The following is a 19411-nucleotide window of genomic DNA, read 5'->3' as shown; positions in this document are numbered from 1 at the left end:
ACTTCCTCATATCTTCACTTTTTCTGATCAATGGTCTCTTCCAACCATGACTTGGTTGAGAGGACATTTATAATTGATTGAAGGGTCGAAGAGTGTCCTTGCTACTAGGGGTGTCTCCTTGCTCTGAGTGCCAGTGGGAAAAGTAGTCACTTTAGTAACTAAGAGGGCCAAGGTGTCATCATGCTGGATGCATCTTTCTCTTGACCATCCATGGGATTGCTGTCATCATCAAGATTGACTACTTAGATAGGGGAGGAAGGATTGGCCACTGATTTCTCTTTCTCCTGCTCTTTATCCTTCCCCTTATCCCCAACTATTCCTATGCCTGAGAGAGATCCTCCTCCATAAGTAGGGGTAATCTAGACATTCTTCTCTAGAGGTTGATCTCCACCTTGGTCAATGGACTGGGTTGGGCCTGCTGATGTTGAAGTGGCAGTAGTGGTGGGAGGTAGTTGCAATTGGCTAAGCAGTTCCAAAAGCTACTCCACCAATAGAGCTTGTACTTCTCATGCTTTCTCACCCTGGTCCACTCCACCCATTTGTCTGTCCTTATGATGATCCCATGCATTAGGACCTCCATTATATCGATAATAGGACCTTCATGTGGGGTTGACACAATGGGAGCTCACTTGATCTTCTCAAAGGACGAGGGATGCAAATAGGATCCATCATCCGCAATATCAAAAACATCAATAGAGTCATTATATAACTTAATTTCATCAATTGTTAGATTGGACCAATACCTCTCCCTGGTTTGGTATTTATCATGACATCCAACCCAATAAACTTCAATGTTTGGAACATGACTATGAGCATATCCTAGCTTCAAATGATCTCTTGTGAAATTCAACAAGTCATATTGAGGCTTGCATACCTCATAATCAACTAGTTTGATCTTGCTTTCAAAACTTAACTAGATTGTTAGCATCAGATCTAGAAGCATAGGAATAGGGTTCAACTACTATTGGGAAGGAAATTCTAGCTATTTTCTTTACATTAGAACACAAGGTGTTCACTTCTAGTATTTTTTGACATAGTTCAACAAGAAAAACCTTGTCCTTAGGGTACCTAGGAAGCCTTTTGGGAAACCCATCAAAAGCATCATTCTGTAGGTAGGAGAAGCTCGGGAATTGGATGAAAGAGCATCTGAACTTGGCTATAGTCAAAATAACTTCTAGTGAAAATATTTACTTGGGACATCCTTGCAATTCCCAACACAATCTCATAGTGAAGGCATCATTCACTTTCACATACTCTTAGAGGCTCCTTTGCAGCTGAAGGTGAGGGTAGAACTCATACACCCTCATATTCTCATTAAATATGAAGACATATATAATTTCTTGAATGCCTTAGCTGAATTTAACCATGAGACAAGCTCATCACATATGATTTTGGCCCAGTCGATTAGTAGTCCTTTGACACATATGGCTTGCACCAAGAAGTGATGTTCAATGAAATCCAGAATTTATTCCTTTCTTTTCAATCTCAGTAGTAGTGCTAGGATGTCGACAATTTCTCTTTTCAAATTAGTTTCAAAAAGAGTTTTCAACATTTTTCTCTTCTTTAAATGTGGTGTTTGGAACTAGGTTCTCTACATATCCTCTCTTTGCAAAGTCTTCTTTTCATTAAACATAGATGCAAAGAACCCAAAATCAATATTGCAATATTCTTCCTTTATTGGCATGCTGAATGTAGATTGCATCAAGGCCTTATTTCTCGAGAGAAGGATAGACTAATTAGGAATCATTATTTTCTTTGTTTCTAGATTATATCTCTCGATACACTCTCTTACTAGTTTTGGAGCTTGCACAGCCATGGGAAATCCAACAAATTCTACCAATCTGCTTTCCTTCAATTTCTAGGTGATTAGGTGGATGGGTGAGAATTAAGCCTTTTGTGGAGATCATCTAAGTTGTAGAATTTCAATGAAGTATCAGTGAGATCTTTCAATTCACTTTCTAAGCCTAGGAGTCGATCATAACTTGCTACTCTAATTGCTATTTGCTTATGATTTCAAAGAGGGGGAAATTGTTGTATAAATAGCCATTAAAACAACAAGGAAGCAAGTTCGAGGCAATTATGATCAAATAGATGCCAAAATCCAAACGCTGGCACCACATGAACGTAATCAAATACAACCAACTATCATAACAGCGAGATTTGCAATAAATTTTATAATCAACAACTATTTAAAACTTTCCGTTTCTATGCATATAAGGATTCACAAATCTGAAAACCATACTACTCTCTTAAAGTGATATAATAGTGAGATAAGGCACTTACCAAACCAAGGGATTTCAATTTAGTGGAAAGTCCCTTGTATACTTTGGGATCTGAAATAAGGATTCACATGATAACTCATTATATATGGAGGGGAAAGCATCGATCAATCTTTTCATAAGCTTATCTTTCCTTTGATTCGGGATCGTAGTGCAAGCTATAATCCTTCGATACTTCATGCACTTCATCTTCTTATTCTCTGCATCAAGTGATTGATTTTTTGATCTTCTTTATATTGGGAATGCACCCTTATGTTTGACTTTACCGAAAGCATCTTTCTAGCATCTACGCAAAATATTCTCATACTATACTTGTATAGTTCTTTATCTTTCTAGTATTTTGAAAAAGTAGCTTTTTATATTTCCAAAGGATGAAAAACTCCTCTAAAACTAACACTCTAAGGGAAGAACCACTTTAAATAATTTTCCCTTATTTTGGTTACTTACCTTATGTATCCTTGAGATGAAATTTTGAGCATGGATTCACCATCATGAGCTCAAATTTATTCCTTTTTAGCATCACATTTGGGTCCCATTGATGCATAAAATATTTGAATGGAGCATGAGCCTTGTTGGCTTTGGAAACAGAACCAAACAATTTCATTTTCATTAGGTGAGCAACATAAAACATGCAAACTTGTTTCTTTGCATAGAAATGGATTTGACCTCGGAACTTTGGCTCAAGACTTTCTTAGCTGTGACTTTCACTCTTCTAGAAATTCTCATCATAATTCAAGAGGATGTATATATGTGATTACTATCATGAATTTGATCTTTGGGTTCCTTCTTCATGAAGTTTTCCAAGGCGGATAGCTAGCCAGATGATTCAGAATTCAAAGGAAACGAGAATGCTTGAGCAAGAGAAATGTCATGGAAATAAGAACTCATTTCTAATCGGGAAGATGCTCAAACCATATCCCAACCAAACCTAAATCACCTAAGCCCAAAATGCATTGGAATGAGAAGAATCCTGCATGGTGAAATAAAGAAAAGTGGAGCAAGGGAGACTCGAAAAAGACACAAAGTGGGAGTCTTGGAAATTTGACGAGAAGTGAGTCACCTAGGGGCTATTTCAACAAGCAACTGGACAAAATTGCAATGAATTCCAACAAATACAAACTTAAAAAGGATAGACAAAAAGTTGGCAATAGACCCTCACTTTTTTCTTTTTGTTCAAATGCTCTTTGCATATGCTAATGCTTGCATTACAATTAATGGTCACTAGTTAGAAAATTTTGGTTTGCACTAATCCATTTGGTAGGGATTCTCTTTAGCACCTTCATTAAATGTGCTAGCTACTAAAGGCTTTGGCTATTTTCTTTCCTCTTCTATTTCTACAAGTTGGGCTTGTGGCATTTGTCTTTGCAATTCTGACATCCAACTTGTTAATGGTTATTTTACTAATTACTCTTTCCTTACCATAATTGAGGATAGAGGTAATTTCCAACATGCTTTTCATTTCCTAGACACCTTTTTTTTTTTTTTTTTTTCCTTCTAGCTTGGCTATTAATGACATAAAACACTTTTCCATAGGAAATAATTCATGTCTTCTCCTTAATGGATTTATCATAATGATTGGAAATGGATCAAACATGGCTAGGTTTTAAACTTCTTAGGAATCCATTTTTTCTTTCATGGATCAGCTATAGAACTTTGGAATATGGTAGAGACTCTTTCAAATTGAAACCAAATTAGCATACTGGTTGACCAAACCTCTTTCCTTGGTAGACAAGTTTCAATCTATTCTAAGATTCTCCCAACCACACATGTTTATTACTCTTCTTGTTAGCCACCTTCTAAAGAAACTTATGGTAAACTTGAGAGGTTGATAGGATATTTTCTATGGGCTTCAGATACTCAATACTGAGAGACATGGTTTTCATCATATGGATTGGGAAGTACTACTTGCTTATGCATTCTAGTGGCCTTGGTCTTATTTCCACCCATAGATAGGGGCGTGTTCTTTGTGTCAAATGGATGGTGCAATCTATCTCAAAAAATGAGGTCTAGAAAGTTATTTAGCATTACATTTATTTTGGATTTCCCCTACACTACCCAACATGGTGGGGTATTGGTTTTCAAATGCTCTTAATTATGTGAGAACCAATCTAGAGCTAGGGCTCTTTTTTTGCTAAAATCTTGGCATGCTTTAGAATTCATTAAACTACATTAGCATGGAGATGGTTTTAAAGATAAATTATCTTTCAACCATCCCAACCTTTTGTGGACTCCATTAATTTCAATGCAAGGTCTCTCTCTACGGCTTTCCATACTTTTCACTTTGATAAGCATGGAATTAGAACCCAAAAGAAAATTTCCTACAAGACTACTATGTATCTCCATAGTTGGAAGGGTGTTTAGGTTCAATCCCAACTTTTTAGAATCAAGACATCTCTAAGTTGATAGTTTCTCTTTTCCTAGGTGAACTCTTGCACAAAATTAGCATCACTAGTCTAAACCCTTGGTGGAAGGATTGGTGATGGTATCTATACAATACTTTTGAGAGAAAAAAAAACCTCACTAGGGGTATTCATGACTTTCATTATATTTTCCAATTATAGATGTTTTAAACTAGCATTAGCATTTGCAAAATTCTCACTCTACCTGGAGGTTGAATTTCATTACAATTTGGTATGTGATCATTGAGCCTAAAATTCTTCATTTTTCCTAGTGTATCATTTTCTAGGGCTTCCGGTCAAGTCATCATCCATCATTTAGGTATCCCAGATCCTCGTTGCCATTTTCATGACTGCTCTAAGTCCTTCCTTCATTTGTTTTAGTTATACTAATGTGTACAAAATTATTGGATCTGGATACATGATTTTTTAAAAACCATTTTGACCTAGTATGTTTCGTGGCATATGGATCTTTTGGGGGATAACCCTTAACTTCTTTTTCCTTTTCTACAACTTTGGTGAGTTGGAAGTGCACTCATTTTAGGCTCATATGATTCACAACATGGTTTAATATCCTCTTATGTATTCTATAAGTCTAGTGGTTATATCATACATTAATAGGTTTATACTTTGGTATAACAACCACTACTTGTAATAAGTAGTATTAGACCTTGGTTAAAGGTTTGAATCCACATAGGGTGTAGTGAGTGAGACTATTAGATATCTAAGAGGAGGGGGGTTGAATCAGTTATAACCAGTTATCCTACAAGCCTTAAAAACACTTTTCACCAACTCAAACTTTCAGATCATTAACTTAGTAAATAGATCTAACTTGATAAATAGATCTAACATCAAAATTCAAACTGATAAAAAATATTCATCAAATTGTCAACTTTTTGTTCCTTACTATACTAAGTATCAGATTAAACATCTAGCTTATACCAAGTTGCAACATTAAATAATCAACATGAAATAAATATGCAACACAAAAATAATTCACAAATTTTGACACAAGTATTTAATGTGAAAAATCTCTAAAGAGAAAAACCACCTGGGAATTAGCAAACCAAATATTTTCACTCTTCTAAAGCGAGATCTATTAGGAGCCAACCTTGTTAAAGGTTACATACACATTATTAATGTGACCTTGTTAGAGGATTTACAACAAAGATCATCTAGAACTTATCACTCCTTGACATTTCTAATGAGTGGTCTGCTCTAAAGGATTTACACACATTACTATTGAATGTTACCATATAGGATTTCAAAATATTGATAGGTCCACTTGGTTAAGAGATTTTTCTACTACAATGGTAAGAAAGTAACAATAAAATCATTTGTTAGGTTTTAGAACTACCTTTCTTGTTTAAATCTTTAGTTCACTAAATCTCCTTTTTATCCCTTTCTGGTTGATTCTCACACTTCACACTTAAACTTAACACTTTTGTTTCTTGATCTTTCCAATATTGTTCTTCTTGGTTCACCTTATTCTTTCTTCAACAATCACCAACATCAGCATCAACAATAATAAACATCTTTCTCATCCCTTTAAATAGAAAACTTTTTCCAGTCCAAAATATTCTAAGTTTTTGACTTAATCACAATCGTAGATCTCCATCAAGTTCAGATTCATTGAATCTAGATGCTCGAGAAATAGATTTCCACCTTGAACTTTGTGTTCCATTTCAAATTGATAAATCTTCTCCATTAGGTCTTCTTTGAATTTCTCAAGCTGTTGATCTCATAACTAACTTTGTCATTATCCTTGAAACTTCTCAAAAATTCTTAATTTTCATTAAATTTTGGCCTCAAATTTAATCTTTTCTAAAACTATTTTTCATATTCATACTCGGTGAAGTGCACAACTATCTCGATCAATACTAGACTCATTTAACACTAAAATCACTTGATTAACACTTTGTTCCTTCGTTTCTTTCTCAGGTGCTCAGTAAAAACTATAGTAGCTCAATTAATATTTTATTCCTTCATTCATCGACTAAATTGTCTTGCTTATACATCTATGTTGAGATCATGTAAAGAAATCAAACCAACAATATACTGTCAGAGTCTAACTCTCTTCAATTCATCTTTATCAATCAAATGATATGGTACTCTACTAAATTAGCATAATGTCTAACCAATTAAGGCTTGACATCAATGACAACATAACAACTGATATGACTCTTACACATACATTAAAAATTTTATCAGTTGGGGCTAATAGAGACTGGGAGGGGGATTTTTGTGAGTGCACCAAAATCCCTAGAGATTCATGACATGGTTTAACAACATCACGTGGATTTTATGAGCCTAGTGGTTATACCAAACATTGATAGGTCGATATTTTGGTGCAAAAATAACCACTACAAGTGCAACATGACACACTTTTAGACTCCAAATTCCTTTTTCCATTGGAAACACAAAAATGTGAAAGTTTTTCCAACATAATAATTAATCTAATGTTTATATTTTTGCTAGATATTGCATATGAAATAATGTAATGCTACATATACAATTTAAAAAAGATAAAATATCCCTTGAGGTGGCTCTTTTTTTCGTATGCTAGGGAAATTATCTATGCACTCTTGCATGGGTTCCTCTAGAGGATTCTCTTTTTGGAAGCTTCTTTACTTCTTGTGGTTGTATCTCTTCCTAATATCATAAAAATACTTCCTATACTCAGCCTCCTCACCATCATTCTTACCACATATCTCTACTATTCCACCATGCCTTTGGGGCTCTCCATCAAGATGAGCTCCAACAACCAATCTTGCTTGGGCTCCACTAGCTACCACTAGTTTTCCACCTTGGGAAGATGAGTTGGGTTGGCCTTCATCCTCCAAGGGATCTCCTAGATTTGGATTTTTCAATATTTTCATTGTGTCACAACAAGGAGACCAAGGAAGATACTAAAAATGGTTGGACCTTACCAAACCTTGAATTAACTCATGAGGTAGGATGAGCTTGAGAAATTATGAACCAAAGCCTTTCCCTTCACTGGATATTTCTTTAGCATCTTGAGGGTGTTTCTCTTCTAGGATAGGCTCCTTTTTATTTGGTTATTACTTCAAAGCTTCACCCTTTTTTTTATTTTTTTTTGGGCTAGGCCCATATGATTGTTTATGTTTTAGGGATAGGTCCTTGATTAAAAGACTTTTGGGCTCTCTCCACGTGACCTTGCGTGAGTTACTTTTCCTCCCACTTTATATTTTGATGTAATTTTTTGGATGTGTAAGTTAATAAGTAGTACTCTTTTCATCCAAAAAAATATAGTGTTCATTCACTTTTATAATATAAGTGAATAATATTAACTAAGATAAAATATTTCTAAACCATAATTATATGGACAGTATAAGATTCAATTGCCTGATCCTTTAATTTTAAAGATCGTGGCATGGGGATGTGGAGAGAAGATGTAAATGTTTTATTTTTAGATGTTAGTTAAAATCATATATTATTAATTTAATAATAGTTTAAAAAAAATATATAGTACAATAAAGAATACTTCACATCATCTAAATACTACTTGTGAATTGCTTCTCTTCCTCTCTATTATCTTTTATGTTTTCTTTCTTCTTTCCTATTCTTCTATTCTTTTCTTCTTCTATAGTAGCAAAGTATAAAAATGGGTGCAAGTTTCAAAATTATTGGACAAATTTTTAGGACTTTTAAAATTCTATGATTCTTTTAATCTTTTTATGCATTTGATCTAGGGGATTTTATGACTTACTTCTAATGTCCAAAGAAGTTGGGAAGTCTATGGATTTATTTTGATTAAGATGGTAGGGAGAGGGCCTTGAACCTAGAAAACAAAAAATCACATTATAAGATAGAACATAGGACTAAACTTCATGATATTACATCCAAGACACCAAAAACCATCAATAAGAAAAGTTAATAAAAAATAACTATTCAATACTATCCATTTTCCCTAATCTAACACCAACATCACTATAGTCTATACTATTCTCTTTCATCACCTGAACATAATAGCAAAATAATCATAAAGAAAAGTTTAACAAGAGAAACCATAAACATATCAACATTACAACCGAGTTTAGAGAAAGGAAAATAAACTACTGAATTGAAATTAGAGATATCATCCTTCTCCTAATCTTTGTTATCAATTACCTAGGGTTCCTCTTTGTCCTTATCTTCTTGGAATTATTTCTCATCTTCCTCTTTCTTGTGGCCACACCAAAGTTAGTCTTCTTCATAATGCTTCTCATTAATCTAAAAAGAGAAGAGATAGTAGCATTGAACTATTCTTTAGTAAAATTAGGAGAATTCTCCAGAATTGCCACTCTCTTCTAAAGTTCCTTAATTTGGTCTAGAATGTTGTTATATTTTCTAAGATCTAAGTTAGTAGAAGGGGAAATATTTTTCATAAGAGCTTCATCAAGAAGAATAGGGGGTATTATCCACAATATTCACCATCTTTTCCAAATCATTAAGATTCACCATGATCTCCAGGGATTTGTCATTTTACATCTTATCCAACACCTTAGTTTCTTTTTCACAATCCTTATCCTTTGAATTGTCGGAGTCATCACTATCTTTAGGTTCATATTCAAAGTATGCTTTTAGGACAACTTCCACAAGAAGAATTTTCCCTTTAGTATCTTTTTTATTCCTTAGTTGATCCAACCTATGTTCGCCAAATCACATCTCATATTTTTGTTCTCTAGAGCTAAAGTCCATCTTTTGGCCTTCTTGAAATTCAGCGCCCTCTTCCTTATCCTCTTTATCAACATTAATGGTATTATTTTTGGCTCCAAAATTAGCTTTAATAGACTGGGAATGTTAGATTTAGCATATGGAGATTTCTTTTTGTTGAGGTAGTATCAATGAGGGCTTCTTCAAAATAGATTTTTGGAACAAGAGGAGGTTTTTTTTTTTGGCTTTCCCTTAGTGTTAGGGTTTGAGCTTTGTGGGAGAGGTTTTTTACCTAACAACTCAATTTTGACCAAGCTATGAAGAGGTTCTTCAACTTTTTGGCTTTCTAGTTAGGGGAAGGTAATGTGACAAATATGAAGAGGAGATTTATCAAACACAAATTGATACAATAAATAGAATATTCCCTGATGCATAGGAGACTTATCTTTAGCGATGTTATTACTCAGAGAAGAGAAAAGAAAATAAAGAGCATTAATTTTATCACCATGCTTAATATGGTTCAAAATAAGAAAATAATATCCATGAAAGGAACTAAAACTACCATCTAACATAAATTATTTCAAGTCATATAGAAAACATAGAGCATAGGGAGGAGGAATGAAAGAAGACTCATACCCATTTCCATTAGAAGCTATAGCTAGCTTCTCAACCTTCTCAAATTATTTTTCATATAATTCTTGCAATTCCCCTATACTCTCTCTCCAATTTTCCCCTTCACATCTTAGACTTTTCACCTCAATAATTATCTCCACTGTAACATTAAATTTGACACTTCCTATAGCTACATTACCCTTGTGCCGTGAATTGTAGAATTTTGTTGAAAGGGTGTTGTCAAACTCCTTTTCATACCTTGAATGTACTAGGTCAACCCAACTCTACTAAATTCATACTAAAACTCTCTATTATACAACATCTCTTTACAATCCCTTGGATCCACTTTATTAAGAGGCTCACCCATGATTCTAACTTCCTTAAAATTGATTTGGGTGGTTTCCTTGTTTCCATTCTAATAGGCCCACTATAAAAAAATAAACAATAAATTTTTTATTTTATTTTTATGTCTCTTTCTATTTAAGTGACAAAGGTTCTTGAAGAAAGAGATATCACCACTTAGAATTAACCTATTGTGATTATTGTCATCATCTTTAACAATGATAAAAGAGTCTAGACAACTATACAAATAATCATGTAGAGATTTGAAGTAACATTTACCATTCAAGAAGAAGATATAAACATTTTGATTATCTATGCCAAAAGATTTATTAATTAAGACAATGCCCATATTATTAATACAAAATTTGGAAATTTTATTATGCCCACCTTTATGCCAACTAGACTAGACCCAATTGCAAGACTAGCAGTGACTTGAGTGCAAAAAAATTCCACCTCAAAAAAATTTCAAAAATGCCTTTTTGAGGCATTCACCTTCCTACCTATAAAATAGACAAGCCACAAGATCCACCTTTTCTTTTTTATAACCGTATTTATAATATCACTACAATATCCCCTACTCATTAAATTATTAAAAATCATTTCCCACATCTTCTCTATGTGACCATTGTCTTGCAAGAATTTGAAATAGTAGTTTTCTCTTAAAAAAATGGTAGGATATTAACTTCTCACCCATACTCTACAACTAAACATTGTTATCTGAAGGAAAAGTTCCAAAAATGATCAATAGATATTCAATACAAATATATAGCTTCAACCAAATTTGAAGTATCACGAGACTACTAATTTTCTCTTTCATTGGCTAAATTTTTTTTAACCTTTGAGGAAAATCCTCAAAGGTAATATAACATTGATCTTGGGAATTGAGACCCTAGTTAGCCATAAAATCCATAGAGCTATTACCCTCTCTAAGTATGAAGTATCTTGAAATGACTAAAAGTGGAGAGAATTTTTTTACAATCCTCCATTAGAATCAATATATACCAAGGATAACTAACATTACCTTGCAAACAATCCATGATCATTTTAGAGCTTCCATCTAAGATTAATTTTTTATAATTTGGCTCTTTAAAACATTTTATTCCTTGCTAGGAACCCATAGCTTATGCATGATTATTAGTTACAACTCGAAGATTTTTCCAAATCCTTTAATGAAAAACTCATTCTAGTCCTTTATAACTCCTCTAGTAGTAGAGATCCTTAATCTTCCTTTAGTGCAACCATCAACATTACACTTCACCCAACCCATCTCTAGAGTAATCTATCAAGCTAGCCTTCTTTTCCAAATGTTAGACTATTTAATATTAAGAAGATTGTAGTGAATACACCAATTTTTTCTAATACTCAAGTCATATAAAGCATGGAGAATTTTCTCTTTTCCATAGGAATTGTTAGTAATATTCTTGGTAACTTGCTACTTAATAATCTAAAATAGGGTGGAGTTGATTCTAGCTTGGTCCTTGAAAGTCCTATTGTTTCTTCGTTTCCAAAAATTCCATGTGAGGAAAGGGGAAATTTGGGCCCATATTTTTTTAATAATAGGGTGATTGAGAAGATACGATCTTTATTAATAAATAAATAAATGTATGGTACTAGGCATTATATAGACCACCTTGAGAGAGGAAGGGACTAGGTTCTAGGGTTCAATAGTGTAGTGATAGTGGATAAAGATATTATCAATGAACTCACATTCACATTGAGAAAGAAAACATCTATTAACAAGATAAAACTCATGCCTATTAATATTGTCTAGACAATGAGAATCCTCCCATAAGAAATAACCCACTAAGAGAAATTAATTTTAGGGATAAGATTGAGAATACATATATACCTCCATAATTGCTCATTATCTTCCACCCTCTCTATAGAATAGTAACTTGAGATAATATAGAAGGAACCTAAAGATTTTTTTACTATAGGTCTATCTATCAACACTAGTCTAACGAGATTATAGAAAAAAAATCTCAAAATTTTTAGAGCTTGGTTGGTAATATTGGGTAGGAGAGCATCACTTTATTGTAGATATCTTATGAAATCATTCCATTTCGCTTTACCTTCTCTCCAATTAATGTAGTTATTCATATAGGTGTCATATTGACTAGTGAGCCATCTTTTAGTTTGATATAAGGAGTTTATTTTAGCCAAAGATTTATCTTGATTCCATATATCATCAAAATCTTGCATTTTTACCATCTCCTCTAACCAATTTGCTTCCTTTCCTAAGAACATTCTTGACATTGATTATGCATTTCCAAAGAGGAGAACCCATAAAAGAGGCCAATTCATATAAGAAGGAATCAACTTGTAGATTACCAAGATACTTCACTTTTAAAAATTAGCCCACTCCTTATTCTCAATAAGCATCCATCCAATTTTGGAAATAAAAGCTTTGTTAAATTGTCTTATTCTCCTTATTCCCAACCCTCCCACTTTCTTAGAAGTATGTAAACCTTTTACATTTGACCAACCAAATTCAATCAAGAATTTTCCTTAATGTTCATCTAAAGGAACTTCTTTCAACAATATCAACAAAGGATCCTAGGATTTTGAAAAGGGAAAGAAAGAACACACAAATATTTTGCAAAAGGACTTGAGCAATTAAATTTCACCAGCTTGACTTTAGTGGTTTCCCCTTCCATCCAAAAGTTTTCTTCTATAATCTCTCTATAAAATTATTCTAATATTTTGGAGAAGGAAATTTGATAGTAAGGGAAAGCCACGTAAGGGTCTCAAAGAGGAGTAACATTAAAACCTAAGACCTATGTAATCTAATTTTGGAGGGAATTTTCAACATAAAAAAAATAGAGTTTTCTCTTGTTACAATTTACTATTATCTAGATACCTTAGCATAAATATTCAAGATCTCCTTGCACCCTCTATCTCAAAAAATGTAAGCCTCACTAAAAAATATGGTATTGTCAACAAATTGTTGGTGGGGAAAGGCTAAAGTTGGGAACCAATCCTCACTCCTCATTAAGCATTAGCTAGAATCTTTTCTTTTCTTAATATTATGTCCCAAAACTTCAACCACCATTATAAGGTAATGCGAGAGGGTATCTCCCTACCTAAGGCCCTTCCCCATAAAAAAAGAATCCTTTAGAAGTGCCATTGAGTAGGATAGAATACATAGTGGTTGTAACAATTTATGATCATCTTAATTTCTTTTCCCTTGAACCCAAACTTATTCAACACAACATTAATAAAATTCAACTCAACTTTTTCATAGGCCTTGGATATTTCTAGTTTGAGTAAATCATGTACCAACTTTTTCATTGACTTTCATTAAGTGAACAATATCAAGTGTCATTAGGGAGTACCGAATTTGTATTTAATTTTAAAATATATACATTTAGAGATATCATTCCCTAAAAAATTCCACATATTTGTGAAAATTTGTGATCATTCTCACCATTCATACCCACTTTATTTGAGAACAAACTATTTCTATTGTCTTTCTTTACTTCTTAATAGATAAGCCATCCTTGTGATACTCTATCTCAGTAAACTTAATTAGATTATATTTCACTAGATTTGGACATAAAAAATTGTAGAGATTGTCTTTAAGTTGGAAACCAAATTGAATAAATAACACATTAATTTGAACCCCTTGCCTTACCACCGATTATGCTTATAGCCTAATCATTGTCCTAAAACAAGCATATATTTCATTCTTATTTTGTTATAGAGGTTGTTACATGTGTGCTCTTATATTTAATGTGTCCACATTTATTCTTAAAATAACATATGCTATCCTCTTTAATTATTTTGATATATTTCATTTATAAACCCAAAATCCTCAAAAATATTTTAAAAGATGTAAAATCATAAATAAGTAAATAAACATTCCAAATACATACATCACAAGCCTTATATAAATATAAAATCAATAGAAATTAAATGGTTAGTATTCATACACAAATTATTTAAAATGATTAAATAATTTTGAACTCAAAGCATTATAATAGAGAAAAACAATTTGATAGTGAATCTTTTTATAAAAAATTATCGTGGTCATAAATAATTACTTATATTTTAGAAAAAGCATAATTCATTTGAATTATAATATTAAAATGAATGAATTAAGTTAATTTAATTTATTTATTAAAGTAGTAATACTGCAACTTAAAATTAGCACCTACAAAAATATGATTACTTGGCTAAAATTTTATGATATAATAATGACTAACAATTATAAATGAAAATTTTATATATTAATACTTAAAGAAACATAGTGAATAAATGAAAGATTCAAAAGTTTAATAAAACAATCACACAAATTCAACAAAAATGATTATAAGAGACTACCTTAATCTTGCTTCTGCATCTTCTAGTTGCAATCTCCATACATTGATCTCCCTTTGAAGTTCCTACACAGTTACAATTATAACCATATATTTCAAATTAATAATAACTTTATAAAGTATAAATGTGTTGCATGATAAAGTCAAGCATACCTCAACATTTGAAATGTCCTCGGGACTGATTATGATCATGCATAGTCATATATAGAAAAACATAAACAACTATCAGTTTGAGGTAACACTTGTCAAGAGAATTTTACAACAAAAGAAAAAATACTAAAATAAAATTGTTATAAACCTTGTTAAATGATTGGAAAGTTCATTGTCGCGCTTCAATTTCCTCAATGCTTTATTTAGAAGCTGTTCATACATATATAGATTAATTTTTTTGATTGCATGCTATTTTCTAGATTCAATTTTTATAAAGATATCATTCTTTCAAAAAAATTTAAAAATATATAAACAACACTAAAGAAGAAAATCTAGATAAAAGAATGTTTAACTATGAGACTTACTTCTTGATTATGAAACCTGAATGTTTATCATATTTGAAGAAAAATGCAAAACAAAGGAGAAAATATTGTTATGATATTATTTACAAGATTAAAAAAGGTATGCATATGATTTTATAAAAAGTTTAATAAACTAATTTAATTCATTTTGTTGGAAAAGAAAAAAGACTGTGACTATATTTTTATTATTAAATTGATAACTCAATTCATCTATATGTAAAAATTCCTTATGAAACTTTTGTAATAAGAGTGGAGCAATGCTCCTCTTATGAACTATTTGTATAAAAAAAATATAAAAACATGTATTTCTAAAAAAGATCTATGTGAGGATATATTGAAATTAAAGTGCAATATATTATATAGACATTGATTTTTTAAAGTAAAATATCAATATAAATTTATTTTCTATTTTTAAAGATAGTACAAGAAGCATATACCTTGCCTTCTCATGTTCTGGTAGATTAACGTAGCGTGTTATAACATCCTCTATCCTGTTACATTAAATAAAAATAAAAATCATGTTACTGAATAAAAAATAAAGATGTTTTCATTACATGTTCACTTATTCAACATGTTTATATTATTAGTATATAATAAAGACAATCCAAATATATATTCAACAAACCTAAAATCATTGGAACAAAAATACTCACTATGCCCTTATTATAAATGAAAATATCTATACATGCACCACATTAAAGGCAACCTACATCCTACCTAAAGATTGAAAAAGCTTTAAAAATCTCCATATTGTTAACACAAATATGAGTCTTTCTAATAGAGATCACCTTTTCTTTGAAAATTGACTCAATCTCCCAGAAGGTGAAAACACAATAAGTGCAATATCAATATCGCAAAGAATGGAAAGCTCGTATGCCTTCTTAATAAGTCCATTTCGCCTCTTGTAGTAGGTAACTTGCCTATTTGTGTTATTTTCTATTTTCTTGATCAAGAGTTTAACTCTCCCCATTATTTGCAATACTTCTCATCCTCAACAATAATATGAGTTTGAGTTAAGTGGATGCAAAAATAGAGGATGAATGGATAGATGATAACCAAGTGTGAAAAAATAAGATAGGAACTTATTTATTTGCATTTTTCCATTGAAAGATATGAACACCAATTAGTAAGATACTATAAAGAATATTTTAATAGAAAAAAGATATAAATCTCTTTTTACAACTTATTAGACAAATATATATTATATATAGAAAAATTAACAAATTAGATAATTGAAATATTTATAAAAAATCATATCATATACAATGATACTGACATAAAGTTACATGATTTTCATAAATAGATGTTTGAATCTCTTTGTTTTAAATAATAATGATAATGATTTCAAAAAAAAGGCAGAAATAATGATGATTTCACAATGAAAGCTAGACTATTATCAAAATAAACATAAAATTTAAAAATTAGTTGCTATTGAAAAATAGAATAGGATTGAGATAATGAAACTATAAAGAATTTTTGTACCTTTCTCTTTTTCAATTAATATGATTTATTCTATAGATTAAATATCTTATCAAATTGCATTGTATTCTTACACAATGTGTATTGAAAAAAAAATCATATCCTCAAACAGTAGGCATCCATTGAAAATATAGCTGAAAAATATTTTACAAAACAAAAGATATAAATCTCATTTATTCAGCTTAATAGATAATTAGAATATATATATATATATATATATATATATATATATATATATATATATATATATATATATATATATATATATATATATATATATATATATTCAGATGATTGTATTAAAAAATATGCAGTAAACTACAATAATAATTTAAAAAAAATGTAATATCTGATTGCTCAAGAGGAAAATTCATATTATATAGATGGAAAGTTTCACTGGTTGACAATCAAGAAAAACATATAATTGAAAAATTGGCTATTGGAAACATATTATTGAAAGAATCAATTATTATCCACTGCTTTCTATATATATATATATATATAATTTCAAATTGAAAATAGAATGGAACTGTACCATTTTTCTGTTGAACTATTGCAACAACTAGAAATAATGATTTGGTCAATAAGTTGAATATTTAATCAATTTAATAGTTGTATTCATATTGAATGTGAAATTTTAATAGATTCTGATGATACAGATCATAAAATATAGATCTAATATATTCATTAGAACTAAAAAAAATCACTAAATAATTAGGAATTAGATGTCTCCAAATTGTAATAGAATAACAAAAAACATGACTGGAAAAAAATGAATTGAAACAAATTAAAAAAAAAATCTTAATTCAAAATTGCATCATTTGAATGAAACCGTTTTTTAATTCAAAATTTCTGCATGACCATCTAAATAACCAAATTTTCACACATTACAGCTTCCCTAATACAGTTTCATGTTGCCAAAAAAATAGATCTAATCTAATATTGCTCAGAGTATTTAATGCAGATATAATAAACTTGACAAAAGGATTTTACAAAATCAAACTGAAAAGAATATAAAAAACAAAATAGAAAATAAATTATATTGGACTTGAGTTGATATTCAAGTCTCTAGAAGTGATATTTCCATCTAAAAAAATGTGAAAACAACCAACTCATGAATGCAAACAAAAATAATAATGTTTTCAAATTGAATTTTAAGTTTTTTTCAATTGTTATGATTATAGAAACATGCAGGGTTATCCATTAAAACCCATATTCAAAAACAATATTCCCATTCATACCTAGATTCAAAAGCAAGATTTTTCAATTAATTCAGCAAATCTAAATCAAATTCACAAACAGAAAAGGGCAAAACAAAAAAAAAAAATTCAAGAACAAGAAATATATTTTGCATACCTTGTTAGATGGGGTTTTTTTTGCAGATCTTTATGTTGTTCTATTAATCTTTTTCTAATTTATTTCATATTAGACATGCAATTGCAACTTTCTCCTCCTTTAGGCTTCTGAGAATCTATTTCTTCTTAGACATGTCTAAATTCTGATTTTTATCAGACATGCAGCTCCCTAAAAAGGGAATTAAAAAAATAAATTTATTAGATATGCAGCTCCCTAAAAAAGGAGAAAAAAAAAACACTTGTTCCAATCTAGAAACACACCGACAAAGTGAGCTTAGATTGGGAAAAATGATAATTTTTCCATTCTAGGGTTTATCTGGTTTTTCGGGTTGATTCCAATCTGTCTCTTGAGAAAACGAGGAATACAAACTACACAAAACTCTCTCAATTGTAGCGTGACACAAAGATTTTATGTGTTATAGCTATCTTTAACTACATTGGATAATAATAATAAATATGTGTTATTGCGGGTTTAGGTTTTTGCATTTTAGCTAGCAATGATAGCTATAAACTTTGTGCCAAATGGTCTAGCAAACTTGTGTCACTTGAATATTGAATAAGCTCCATGGGAGCCTCTTTATCAATGTAAGATGATAAATGGAAACCGAAGTAGATATATTTAATTGGTCCCAAATATGATTAGACAATAATTTTTCATGCCTTCCAACTAGCTTAAGTGTCTTCCTAATGAAAGATGGAGAAAGTGATTTCAAATAAACACTTCTAGATGGGACTTTACAAGATGTGTAGATGTTTACCATGTGAGAGAGAGATGACAATAAAAGACCACCTTTCTATTGCTGCATGGATCATTTAAAATAGAGTCGATCCTTGAAACTTAGGCAAAGATCTTAAAATAGATTTCAGAGTTAGTATAGACCTATCAATGTTGTAAGAAAGAAAATGATTGGTTTTAGTGTTTTCTAAAATTAGTTAATGCTTAGATGGAAATAGATGTGCAAGTTAGATATGGTTTGAAAAAAAAAGAAATGAAGATATATCGAAGTAGAGTTATCGAGAGAATGGTGCACATTCATAGAGAGGTGATGTTCATACAAGTTCAATCATAACAACATTATTTACAATGACATTTGTGTAATAAAAGGACTGAAAATTTCTTAAAATTGATTTCACAATAAGTATATTTCTACTAATTTAAATGGGACAAGTAATATTTAAAAGTATCTTTGCTAAGTTGTTGTGTTTAACCAAAGAAACAAGTAATTTTCTTTAATCAATGTCTAGACATATCAAACACATTGAAGATAGAAACAAGTTGTATGCATTGTGTAATCTTTTCCATTGCGCTAAATCAAAATTTGTCACTTTATTTGCTTCAATGCTCTCTAAGACAAACACTTTATTTTAGTTAATTAAAAAAACTAATAGCATGATTATATTGAATATCTTAAAATAATAGTGCTTAGTAGATCGAATTGCATCAAACATGGTGTGTTTCAT

At 31.0% G+C, this 19411-nt stretch overlaps 1 pseudogene; it reads right to left on the bottom strand.

Moving 5' to 3' along the window:
* The window catches only part of LOC149550853 (agamous-like MADS-box protein AGL66), a 31233-nt pseudogene extending 15147 nt beyond the window's left edge, over window positions 1-16086 (bottom strand).
* Between the last annotated feature and the right edge of the window lie 3325 nt (window positions 16087-19411).

Source organism: Cupressus sempervirens, chromosome 6 (assembly GCF_028749045.1).
Source record: "Cupressus sempervirens isolate cs-2001-9-10 chromosome 6, ASM2874904v1, whole genome shotgun sequence".
Lineage (NCBI taxonomy): Eukaryota > Viridiplantae > Streptophyta > Pinopsida > Cupressales > Cupressaceae > Cupressus > Cupressus sempervirens.
Note: the sequence above shows the minus strand (reverse complement) of the source record. Positions and strands in the feature narration are given on the sequence as shown.